Genomic DNA, 13241 nt, shown 5'->3' on the forward strand with positions numbered 1-13241 from the left:
TGAACCCATTTTGTTGCTCCTATTTGCACATCAAGGGTTTTGGAGGATCATATCTAGAATGATGCAAGTGATCCTTGTTAACATCACATTTAATCTTGTGTTGAGGCTGGTGCTTTTGTTGACGAGGGTGTAGCCTTAGGGGTTGCCCATCTTTTTATAGGGTAAGCCTATTTATTTTGTTATGCAGGTTAAGAATGAAAATCTTGATGGAGTTTTAAATTAAATTGTTGGGTCTTGTTGAGAGGGTGCTTTCCCTTGGGCTACCCTTCTTTCAATGGGAATGTCCATGTTACTTTTGCTATTTTGTAGGTTTGCAAATGAGAAGCCTGATAGTGAATTTGATGAGGTTGTCTCTATTGAGATTGAGTCAGATGGAAAGATAGCTTTCCTTAATCCACTTTTTGTTAAGGCGGCTACTTGTCTCAACAAATCACTCGTTGGGAGATTATGTACTAATTGTTTGCAATATTGATGTTGTTAGAAGGTGAATGACTAGGATATGGAACCTAAGAAGTCAGATCAAGGTCACATCTCTATACTTAATTTTTTTTCTTATTCTTGTTTTCCATTAGCAATGATTGATTTAAGACTTTTCTATTGGTCCTTGGTTTTTGGGGAAGAATGGTATTTTCCACAAAAATGGTCTTTGATTTTTAATCCTATGAGTGAGGATTTCATCATGTAACATGTATGGGTTATAATTCTAGGGTTTCCTTTGGAATACTAAGATGAAGTTTTTATGCTTATAGTCAATACTTTTAGGCAATACTATAATCTTAATTCAATCACAAAATTTAAGCACTTGTTTTTTGCTCATTTTTTGTGTGCTTGTGAAGAAAAAAGGAGCCCCCAACTTAGGTTACCCTTTCATCCAAATATGGTGTTTGGGTGCAATAGATAAAAATTGAAGAATTTTTTGTAGTTTTCCATTATTGTTGTAAAGTGGGTCATTTTTCTATTAGTTGCCCTAGCAACAAAAAAATTCCATTTTGTCAGGAGGAAAAAGGAACAAAGTCTAGCTGTTGTAAAGGTATTCATTATCACTAAGGATGTACAAAAAAATGAAAGTGGGAGTAAAGTCATTGTTGACTATATAGAGATGGATACATATATCAATGATACTTGGTTTGATAAACCTGCTTGTGAGATTATGTATACTCCATGTGTAAAAAAGAAGTTTAGAGTTGGAAAACTTATGCACTATACAACAAAAATCTCTAGAGAAATTTGGTTTCATACCACCTTGAATTTGGGTTGTTTGTTTGTTTGATGTTGAATCTTTTAGCTATGCTTTAGTTGTTTCACTTGGTTGTCCTTTGTAGATCTTTTTTGATTAATGCTTATTACAAAGGTATGATCCCTTTCAAAAACCCTACTTGCATAATAAACAAATATTTCATTTTTTTTTGTCTCCTATATAGTCTCGAAAAATATGTTTTAAGATTTCATTACGAATTGACATTAAGGGAATTTAAATGGCTATATCTTTAAACATTTAAATCTATCTCTGACATGAAGCTTGTAGTGTAGGATTTTCCCAGCAAAAATTTGGACATTTACCTCAACTTTAGACTTCCAAATCTGAGCACTCAAGTTATTCCACTTCCTTTCTTGAAATATAAACTCTATTTTGTGCTATATTGGATTCAAATCCATGTTCAAAAGGATATTCAGATAAATCTTTTTTAAAGGAAATAAAAAAATAGCAATTATCAAGCCACAACCAGTCTTTTAAGAAATTACATTGTAAAGTGGTGCATAATTGCAAAAGTAAATCAATGGAAACTAATGATTTAACAAAAACCACAAACCCTTTTAATTTGTTATTTAAATTAAATATTCTTTTAAAGGTTTTCTAACTATCCCAATTAAGGGTATCGAAATCCCAAATATGACTAAATTATCACACCTCTTTTTGAAATCTCCAAGTTTCACTTTAGGGGGGCGTTGGTGTAAATAGTGGCTTTATCAAACTAGTTAGGTTATAGCATACCTAGAGATAGTCCTATTGACATTACTTAAGTATCCACTTAGCGAATTTTAGTATTTTTATCACCTCATGTGGTTGAGACATGTGTCCTCACTTTGTGAGACACCTAGTGAATTTACATTGAACACTTGCTCACACACTTGTCAAGTGAGCTCACAAGTGTCCCATATTTGGATGGACAATCAATTGTTGTTTCCTACCTTCTGATCTCATCATCTTGCCTATATAGATATTGTTGTTGGTCAAGCTCTTATGGATGACCAAGAGAATGATGAGTTTGTGAAGGATTTTAAGGTTTCATAGGATTGTATGACACCATTTCTACACTCCAAGAATCTAAGCAATTGAGATTGCATTGGATAATGACTAGATGATGCTTATTTTATTGGTATTTCTAATGAAGAGACCTACAAGCATTTTTCAAGAGTTCATTACCATTGCTTGATGAAGAAACAAGTAGATATAGGTTAGATGTTACTATAAATGGTAAGAGACTTGAAAATTTTCTCTTTTAAGGAAAAATTTCATAAAACTTTTTGTTTTGCCAATAGTGCAATCCACCTCATAACTAAGAAGATGCAAGCCATAGAAGAGACCAAAATAAAAGGTCTATAATAGTTGGCTAATTAACAGTGGAGGTTGGAGACATTGGAGTAAGAACGCTAAATATTGCATCCCATCATCCACCAATGATGAGGTCGAATTTCGCATTAGTGGAATTTTATTTCATTTCATTATTGTATGCAAAATTAAACATTGTAAATATTTTCTTGCTTAGTTTGAAAAAAGGATAATATAGATATCATTGATGTTATAAACAATTGTATATGAGAGTAGCTAGCTATATAGATCCCCTCATTGTTAGATTTCTTGGAAGTGTGGTAGTTGTGTCTTGGACTTTTTTAGTTTTAATGTATAATATATCTAATATTATCTTAGAATCACTCATCAATTAGAATCTTTGTACTATACCAGATAAGTATTGATGAATGCATGTGCAAAGTTGAAAAACAATTCACAATTATCTTTAAAATATCCACAAGCTATTAGATCTATGATATTGATGCAGGAGCACCGGTTTAGTTCTTACCAGTTGGGCAGTTAGCAGTGGAATTGCTTGGAGATCGTGGCAGATCTTCATGTCTGAGAGTTTAGCATTATGGTTTTGGATTTATTCCCTTGTGTTCGTTGTCTTTGTCGTGTTTGAGTTTCATGGCATTTGGATTTAATCCCGGTGAGATATCGATTTCAGTATTGTCCTGGTTGATATGTTCTTACCGGTTAGTCTTGCAATGTGTTGAGCAAAGTTGGATCGGATTGTGGTTGATTCCCATGACTTGTGGATCGTTGATTTATGTTTCTTGGGTCCTTTCCGATGTTCCCGAAAGACCACATGATGTTTTGTGCATTGGAAGTTGTTCTTAATGATTTGAGCCAACTTGTTATTGTTTGCACGTTTCATGAACCGGTTGGTCTTTGGACTGACTTGATCAAGTTATTATTATTTGTGGATGATATAAATAGAAGTTTGCGAATCATTTGAGAAGACATAAGACAAAAGATAGAAGACAAAGTTTAGAGATCGAGAGAAGATGTAGAACTGGCGAGATTCTGGTCCAGTGGACTATAGCCAGAAGGGCTGAGGTCTGGATTAGGGTTGAACCGACATATTGTTTCTGGAGGCCAATTTGATATGTGGGTGATCTGTAGATCTTATGTTTGTGTTGTAAGAATTGTTTGTATCCTGGACTGCGATCCAACATGTGACATATGTAATTCTTTAAACTGTTATATGAATTGTTCATAATGGTTACTAGTTGTGCATTCTGTGATGTTACCAGTTGTTCTTTCTTCTTTATTTGGTGTTGTGCTACCGATTACTGGTATACTTTGCATGGTGTTTGTGCTAGGCTGCAAGGATGGGATGTCCTTCATTGGATCTCCCTACCTTAAAAACATCAAATAGTATTAGAGTTGGTTTATGAACCTATTGTTGGAGGAAGACCTGATTATGCACCGGTTGGTTGGAAAAGAAGTTGAGGCAACTTGTGGACTTGTTTAGATTGTCGATCGTGAGGCAGAGCAAGGTTTGTAGGTACATCGCCAATCCTAGAGCTTGAGCTTGAGGTAGTTAGTGGGTGGAGACTTGAACAGATCGCCGATTGATGCAGGCTGCAGAGTGGACTGATAGATCGTTGTGGAGAGGCAACCGGAAGCTGTAGTTTGATTGCCGAACCCCCGAAGCAGTTGCAAGTATCTACTGATAGATCGCCGAACTAGATCAAGTGATGGGACTCACTTTTTAATTAACCCCAAGAGTCTGATGTAGGAGCACTGGTGTAGTTCTTACCAGTTGGGCAGTTAGCAGTGGAATTGCTTGGAGATCGTGGCAGATCTTCGTGTTTGAGATTTTAGTGTTGTGGTTTTGGATTTATTCCCTTATGTTCGTTATCTTTGTCATGTTCGATTTTCATGGCATTTGGATTTAATTCCGGTGAGATATTGATTCCGGTATTGGCCCGGTTGATATGTTCATACCGGTTAGTCTTGCAATGTGTTGAGAGAAGTTGGATCGGGTTGCGGTTGATTCTCGTGACTTGCAAATCATTGATTTATGTTTCTTGGGTCCTTTCCGATGTTCCCGGAAGACCGCATGATGTTTTGTGCATTGGAAGTTGTTCTTAATGATTTGAGCCGACATGTTATTGTTTGCACGTTTCATGAACTGATTGGTCTTTGGGCCGACTTGATCAAGTTATTATTATTTGTGGACAGTATAAATAGAAGTTTGTGAATCATTTGAGAAGATAGAGAAGACAAAAGACAAAAGACAGAAGATAGAAGACAATTTTTAGAGATCAAGCGAAGATGTAGAACTGGCGAGATTCTGGTCCGATGGACTAAAGCCGGAAGGGCTGAGGTCTGGATTAGGGTTGAACTGACAGATTTTTTTTGGAGGCCGGTTTGATATGTGGTTGATCTGCGGATCTTATGTTTGTGTTGTAAGCATTGTTTGTATCCTGGACTGCGATCCAACATGTGGCATATGTAATTCTTCAAACTGTTATATGAATTATTCATATTGGTTACCGATTGTGCATTATGTGATGTTACCGGTTGTTCTTTCTGCGTTATCTGGTGTTGTGCTATCGGTTATCGGTATACTTTGCATGGTGTTTATGTTAGGCTACAAAGATGGGATGTCCTTCATTGGATCTCCCTACCTTGACTGCATCAGATATTTATCAAACAAACTACTTACCAATGGTGATTGGCAATACTTAAATTTTTTGAAAACTACTTGTATGTCTATGTATGACCCTTCATTTTTATAACTCAAATAGTTGATGTTTTATTTTAAAACTTGCTAAAAGCATTTGTATGTGTGTTAATGTTTTATTTATCTCTAAACCATAACATCAACCATTAATCATTGTTAATCAAATAATATATCTCTATTAGAATATTGATTTGAGAAGTAACACTCATCACAATTCATCACAATGAAATTGCATGATAAGTTAGGGTCAAACACCAAATTGTGTTATACAAAACATTGATGGAAGGTGTTGTTAATTCTTCTAATTGGCGGAATAGGTTAGGGTCGGATTGTTCTCTCTCTCGCCTCAGAGGTGCTGCTACTGAAGATCGCTTGACGGTTAATGCTTCTGAGTCTGCTTCTGTTGACTCCTCTGAGGATGATGTCTCCTCTCGAGATGAGGTGCCCCTTATTGTTGATGAAGCCTTTGCTGATGTTACTACTATCGTGGACTCTTCTGCCCCCTTGGCTCCTACATTTGTTGCTCCTGCTCCACAGCTTCGCTCTTCTCCTGTAAATTCTGCTCTTGTTGTTGTTCTGCAACAATAGTCTGGCAGTAACTCTACAGAGTCTTCCCCACCTGATTTTTATTTGAATTTTCCTAATGACAGTGTTGCCTAGATGGTTGTTTGTCACAGGCGGAAGGGAAAATCTACCCCCCTTTCCCAACCCCCCCTTCGTCAAGTTTTGGGTATTTCTCCCCACTCTTGAGATGGGTTGGGTTGTTGCAGGTTTAACGAGTTTGTTTGGCATGTCTGACTTTGTTTGTTTGGGGTCTGCATCCCTGCTTGGTTTGTTTGCCGCCTTTGGGTTGTTTAAATTTGATAGCCTTTTGGCTATGTAAAGGGTCAACACCCTAGTTAATGCTACTGTATTAATAAAAAGCATTGATGTCAACAAATACAATGAATAGAGGCTTATTCCTAAGTTTTTATTCCCAAATGTGGGTTTCATGATTATCTTGCAAAATACAACTTAAGCCATTAATCATTGTTCATTTGATAATACATAATGCAGAATAATTAAGGTTGATATTTGTCAAACAAAATAATCTATAGCCTTTTTCATTATAATGAATTTTCATCTAAATTATGTATTTTTATATCAAATTAATAATTTATCCAAAAAAAAATTTATTCATTTATAATTAGTAAGGTAAAAATAACATTATCTATCAATGCGCACAAATTTACTCCAAAGATCATTTTTTCTTTAAAAAAACATCGATTTATCATAAAAATGAATGCACTTACCTTAAATTCATCAAGACTTTATAGAACAACATCTGATTTAAAAAAAATGTAATTAAATTCTAATAAAATATCATAATAATTTTTTTAATAAAAAAATAGAACATCTTTAAATTATCAATAATCATTTTGTACCCTAATCAAATTAGGAACATGAATAAAAGTGAGTCTAAAATAATATATTTAAATTAATAAAATAATATATTTAAATTAAAAGCCATTCAATAAGACAATAATTTTATTAAATTCACTAACAAAAGGTTTTAAGTTTTTGAATGTCACTCCCTTCTCTATTATGTAGGTTGGTGAAAAATAATTCAATACAACTAATGGTTGCAAAAGAGGGATACCAAGTCAGCACTTGGGTTGCTAAGTGAAAAAAAAATAAATTTATATGTGGAGATTTGGCAGTTTTTCAAATGTAAGAAAAGCAATTGTGGAAGTTTGGTGTAGATTAGTAGAATGTAGAATATAAAAAGAGGATAAAATAATATTAGTAAAATTAAAATAGAATGTGAGGTAGCTAGTTTAGTCAACGCAATAAAAAAAATGTTGTGATAAGGATGCTGATTAAGAGTTTTGATTTATAAGTAATTTAGGGTAAGGTCCAAATGCCACGCAGTTTATCTTATCTAAATATTTTATTAAACAACATCTATAGTTAATGGGAAATTCTATGATGCATCAATATAAAATCAGGATTGGAAGGCAATAAAAAAATGGTTATAATGTTGTAAAAGGGAAATGAACCTTTTTTTTTTATGGTTAATCCAAATTAGTAAATTCTATCAATCAAGTATTTAACCATTTTTATTAATTAATGTCTAATTATTATGCTTGGAAGAATATAAATGTTAAAAAAAAATTAATTAGAGTAACACTAATTTGGAAATGTGATTTTTGTATCAATGAAATGTATCAAAACTTATATCAGATTTATATCAAGTCGATGGGTTTGGATCAAGATCAAGATCATAGATTGAACCTTTAGATTAAATTTCAATATTGAGAAATATAAAATTCTATTTTATTACTTTTGCCTAATTAATCTTCACTAATTCTATTCCTTTATCTTATTCGAATATTTCAAATTCATTGATAGGATTGTCATTGTGTCACTATGGAGCACATTCTCTTAGGTCAACCCATTAAAACGTGTCAATAATTGAAAATAGAACTCTCCAAACATCCATATGTTCTTAAGGTGGAATGAAGAAAATGGACTTGCCAATTCTTAGATGGATGTAAAATGAATGTATTGAATGCTTTCAAATACAAGGCTATAGCAATAAATCACATAAAATTGTGTTTGGTCAATCTTTGACAAGAGGGTATTACACAAGAGTTAGCCAATTTTGAAATTAAGATTTGAATTTATAAGTCAATTTTGAAATCAAATTTTGAATTTGAAAGTCAATTTTGAAATTAAAATTTGAATTTGAAAGGATCAAGCACACAACCATTATGATCAACCTTGAAACTATAAAAAAATGATCTTAAATATTAAAACAAAACGTAAAATCAATATAAAAATCAAATATATGAAGTATGCATGTATGTGGATATGATAAATGTATAAATAGAATGAATATATTGAAATAAATAAACATGTTAATGACATGATAGTGTATAAGAATATATGTAATGATTGAATTTGTGACAGAGAAAATATCAACATACTAAAACACTCTTCCTTACCATAAATATAAAAATTACAAAAATTGATCTAAAATATAATGATTTCCTTACAAGAGAGCATTGTAATTGCCACTGCAAAAACAAATCAGATAATTTTTGGTCTTAATTGAGGTCATCCTGAGCAGAGTCAAAGTCATAATCTTGGAGGAAATGAGAATGAATGCAGTGACAGCCACAACAGCCCAATAGTATTACAAGCACAATAATCAGAAGCTGCATAATCTCCATTCTAATGTTTCACAATATATTGCTCTTCTTTTCTCTCTCTTATATTATGCTATATTTTTGCTGACCTGTTTACAATGGTAGAATGCTTTTTATGAGGCTTTTTTTAATGGAGTTTTTTGTTTGGGCGGCTGTGGTATGCCGTTTATTTTAATTCTGTTCAACACGCCTTGTCCAGCGTGTTTTTCTTACATGGGAAAAACAATGGAGATGAGAATGTCTTGTTTATTATATGTTGCAGGGACGGTGAAGAAATTATAATTTAAGGACTAAGGTCACCGCCTCAATATCAAACAAGATGAAGGGTATGCAAGAGCAATCCTAGTTTTATTTGCATGTTTATCCAGTTTATATTGAACAACAACATGGATATATAGAAAATTTAAGATAAAAGGTTGGAATTGATTGTTATATTAGCAATTTTTTTATATTGAATGGACACATTAGTAGATTCTTGACTCTTCCATGGATTATTATTTTCTATTAGTAAGAATGTATCATTGATGAAAGTTGTAACCCTACTCATGGTCACATGAGAAACCCACACACAACTACATAGAGGCAAGCAAGATTCTCCCTTCTAGTTGTAGTTCAATGTGCAACAATTGACAATTAACATCTTAAGTTCATCCACAAAGTTGAGGGAGCACTTTGATTGTGCTTATCAAACCATATTGGGTGCCAAGTGCACTCTTTGACATTTTGTTGTGAAAAACACCACTCCGTTTTGTCTTGGATAGGCTTCTAATGGTCTAGAAGTTCCAAGCTCCTTGAGCTTTGTACCAATTGGGGTTGTGGGCCTATAAGTGGAGGTCATAAGTACACCAAACGATAGAGCTTACCCATTTCATTTGTCTACTGGTACTAGTTGTTTTGGTTGCACTTGACTTTTCGTCACCTTCTTTTAGCTCTAGTTGGATACTCAAATCAAACTTGTTGCTTCTTAGTAGTTGTCATTGGTTCACTCCAAGCATAAGATTCACACCCCTCCCAAGTCACCAAGGCTTTTTCTAGTATTGACGATTCTAGGTAAGTCTACCACCTACAAGTGGATGCATTCATTAGCATTTTGACTCTTAATAGAAAAAGAGGTAATTTGATATTAATAGTTATTGGCATATGCAACAAGAACATGAGGTGCAAAATAGAGACCTAACACCACACAACCACCTCCTAGGTATAGTTGCTTTGGGCTACTATTAGCTATCTATTGGGATCATATGGAATTTATTGTAATGAATGTTCTATAGGAACCAACTAGTTTTAGGGTTAACTAGGTACCCTATTTGGCTAAAGTATAGGCCTTTATTAGTAGTTTTAACTTATAGTCTTGGTTACCCTAGTTTTCATATTTTGGCAATTGAGGGCATTGGTTTTTAGGACACAATGGTCTTTACACATTAATTTTTCTTTTTGAGAGAAGTAACCTCATTAGACATATTTTTAAGCAAGTTCCTCATTTCATCAAGCTAACCAAGGGCTCATGTTTAGAAAAGTGGTATTTTGGTATTGGCCTTGTTGGAATAGGAATCGTAAGTGGGAGATTTGTAAGCCACTCTATAGATGTGGGCTAGTATGGAAGTTGAATATTAGGAAAGAATGGCGTGGGAGAGTGAGGTGCTAATCTACCAATTAGGATTAGGTTATTCTTAGTAATAGCAAAATCATATCCATCTAGGAGAGAATTTCCCAATTAGATTTAATCGTCATAGCAAATTCAAATTTTCTACAAACTCCAGATGATATATGTATGTCGTACCTAGTCGATGGAAGAAATTTATGGGGATTTGTAGTCATTCCTTATGAAATTTGTTGTTGAAATTGTACAACACCTTTGTTGGGTACCTTTTTATAGTAGTGAGTTTCTCTAATAGTAATGTAAGATTTCCCTTCTCTTTAAACTTGTTGATCAAGGATTGATGTAATTAGTCCCAAACATTTTTGACAAGGGAATCAAGGACCGGTGCTAATCAAGAGCTTTACCTTTGAATGAAGAAACCAATAATCTAAGTGCAACACTTTCTTCCCTAATATTGTGAACTATGGAATGATTCAAAATACTATGCAAATACTTGGTAGGGGTGGCTAAATCTCCGCCTACAAAATGTAGGAGATAACACAAAGCAAAATTTAGAATAGTCCTTCATATAGCAAGTTGTGTAGGTGGTATAAGCGGACATCTAGTGTTCCATGCAAGAAAGCATCTTGATGTTTGTTGTTGGTTAGTCATGGTAGGATTAACTTATTGGGCTTGAGATTGTGGCTAGAGTATAGTTTTTGGTTTTCTTTTTCAAAGAACACATGATGGATTGCACTAGGGTTTGCTCTTATTGTTGATCTTGTGGTTGTTCCAAGGGTCATAGGCCTTCTAAGTTCATACAAAGTCACTAGTCATAGGCCTTCTAGGGTATAGTTTTTGGTCTTCTTCAAACAAACACAATGAATTGCACTAGGGTTGACTCTTATTGTAGATTTAGGATGAATTTTCCCTAATGTAGTTTTATATGTTTTTTTAATCTTTTTGAGTTTCAAATTTGAATGTAAATTAATCTAATTGAATAAATGCACTAAAATGAAAACTAGATCTATTAAATCAATAAAATCCTATCCTAATGAAGAAAAAGAGTTAATTTACTTTCCCAAGGGTGGGGATCATTTGCTAATTACTAATATAACTACCTTTGCAAAGTAAATGCAAAACCTATAAAACAATGAGCATTGTTGGCACGTGTCTTATGTCATTAGAGATCTAACATAGTGTACAACCTCCTCTACAACAATTGGGTCACTTGATGATAGGAAAAAGGTTACTGATACTAAAGGAATATTGGTAACAAAATGGTTGAATCTTAGAAGCTTGGACAAAAAAATAAAAAGGTTCATGGAGTCCTATACAAGCATGAAAATGCTAATGGGGCTACAATCAATTTCAAGGTAAATAATTCTTCTACAATTTGATAAAAACTATAATGATACATCATGGGTTCTAAAGTGATAGATATATCAAGCAATTGAGCCTCTTCACTTTGTGTATCATTTAGGCTTGTTTGCTCCAATTGTTGCCCCAATCTCATCTATTAATATTTGCAACTTCTCACCTTCCATTCTATTCATGGAATTGTAATGATATCAAGTAATTTTGGAGGTGAGATAAGTGTATATATTATTACAGAACTTTTGTTTTTTACACTAGCATCTATTGTATTAAGAGGAACATGGTGTAGGGGACTCCCCTTACCCACCCAAACACATGCTTTGTACACTAGATGAAGGGTTACTCCACCCAACATTTACTCATTCCATAACAAAGAAAATAATGCAAAGATTGTAGCAATAGAACTAATTGATTTTCTACTGCTTCAATAGACAATAAAAAACAACTCAGTAATTACAAATCATTAGCCACGTTGACTTTATAAGACCTGTGAACTGTTCAACTACTACTCAACTCTTGAATGAAGGAGAATTCTTCTCAACTTCGAATGAGGACTCAGCTCTAAATGATCCACTGCACTCTGAATGATCCACTCAACTTTGGATGATGAAACAACTAGCCCAAGCCTCAATTATAGCATTTTTGGTGACTCTTGGAAATCCCACACCTCCTTTTGATGAACATGATGCAGAGTAAAGATTATTCTTCCTTAATGTGACACATTTCATACAATGATTCATTGCATTCAATAACTAGGTGCATCTTAGTTCATCATAGACATATTTCTTTTAGGCCTTTGCGTGCACACATGATTCAAACCGAATCCAAAATATACATTCTTATGTTGTTCTTATTCTCTCATAATGTATATTGATGATCTACAACCAATCATTTCATCAAACAACTCAAAACAGTGCATTATATGTTAGACCCTCTTTCACTAGGGTCTTTTAACAGTCTTCCCACAACATGAAACAAACAATCTTGCATAACTCACACATATGATCAAATTTTGAAATATCCTCTAGTGGGAAGCTAGGAAGCAATGTAAAGAAGTTTTTCACCAAGTTTTATCAATTTTTAAGGGTTCAATCAAAAGATAAGTATTTTTCTTTCTTGCTGGAAACCCTAGTTTCAAAACAGGGCAGCCAAGGGAAAAAATGTCATAACTCACTCAAAACTCAATGAAATTTCACCAAACCAATGACATTTGAAACTAGAAACATAGAAGAAACTTCTACAATTGGTTTCAGGCCTTTATCTATCCGTACAAGGTGACACCACACATTTCTTTTATACTATTTGTTCAAAAAAAATTGTCAAACAAGGTAGTCAGTAGTGTTTTTGCTATAACTTGAGAAAAACACCATGAAATCTCACCAAACCAATTGCAAATGGAAGGTAAGATAGATCTATAAATTTCTCAAGTGAGTTCAAATCCGTACTATGTACAAATAGGTTGTTCAATGCATGTTTTCAGACTGTTATACAGAAAAACACTCAGGAAAATAGTCTATTCAAGAGCCAAATGAAGTTTTTTCTTATTCATAAATTCTCCAACCCCTCAATTCGAGTTGGGATCACATATTTATGCATCAACAACCCTTTCTAACTTCCCAACTAACCAAGTTATTAAGCATTACAACAAATATGACAACATTGTTGGACATTGTTGCTGCTAGGATATGTTGTTGTCATTGATGTCAACATATTCCTGTGTTTTGGTGATCTGGTGATTGCAGAGGATTGATTTGGATTTGTGGTTCTGCATGAAGTATCTTTAGTGTCTCTACTTCATTCTTTATTGATTTCATGATGTTTTGT

The 13241-nt window shown here is 33.8% G+C and overlaps 1 protein-coding gene across 2 annotated transcripts in view; it reads right to left on the reverse strand.

Moving 5' to 3' along the window:
* Nucleotides 1-13241, reverse strand: part of LOC131052783 (protein BUNDLE SHEATH DEFECTIVE 2, chloroplastic) — a 155717-nt gene that overhangs the window by 21500 nt on the left and 120976 nt on the right. Inside the window, exon 6 of one of the 2 annotated variants that reach the window (XR_009358243.1) lies at nt 6563-6594. The exons of the other annotated variant lie outside the window; for it this stretch is intronic. The gene's annotated coding sequence lies outside the window, so the exon portion shown is untranslated. The remainder of the gene's footprint in view (nt 1-6562; nt 6595-13241) is intronic. 2 annotated transcript variants of the gene reach the window in all.

This window comes from Cryptomeria japonica, chromosome 6 (genome assembly GCF_030272615.1).
Source record: "Cryptomeria japonica chromosome 6, Sugi_1.0, whole genome shotgun sequence".
In the NCBI taxonomy this organism is placed as follows: domain Eukaryota; kingdom Viridiplantae; phylum Streptophyta; class Pinopsida; order Cupressales; family Cupressaceae; genus Cryptomeria; species Cryptomeria japonica.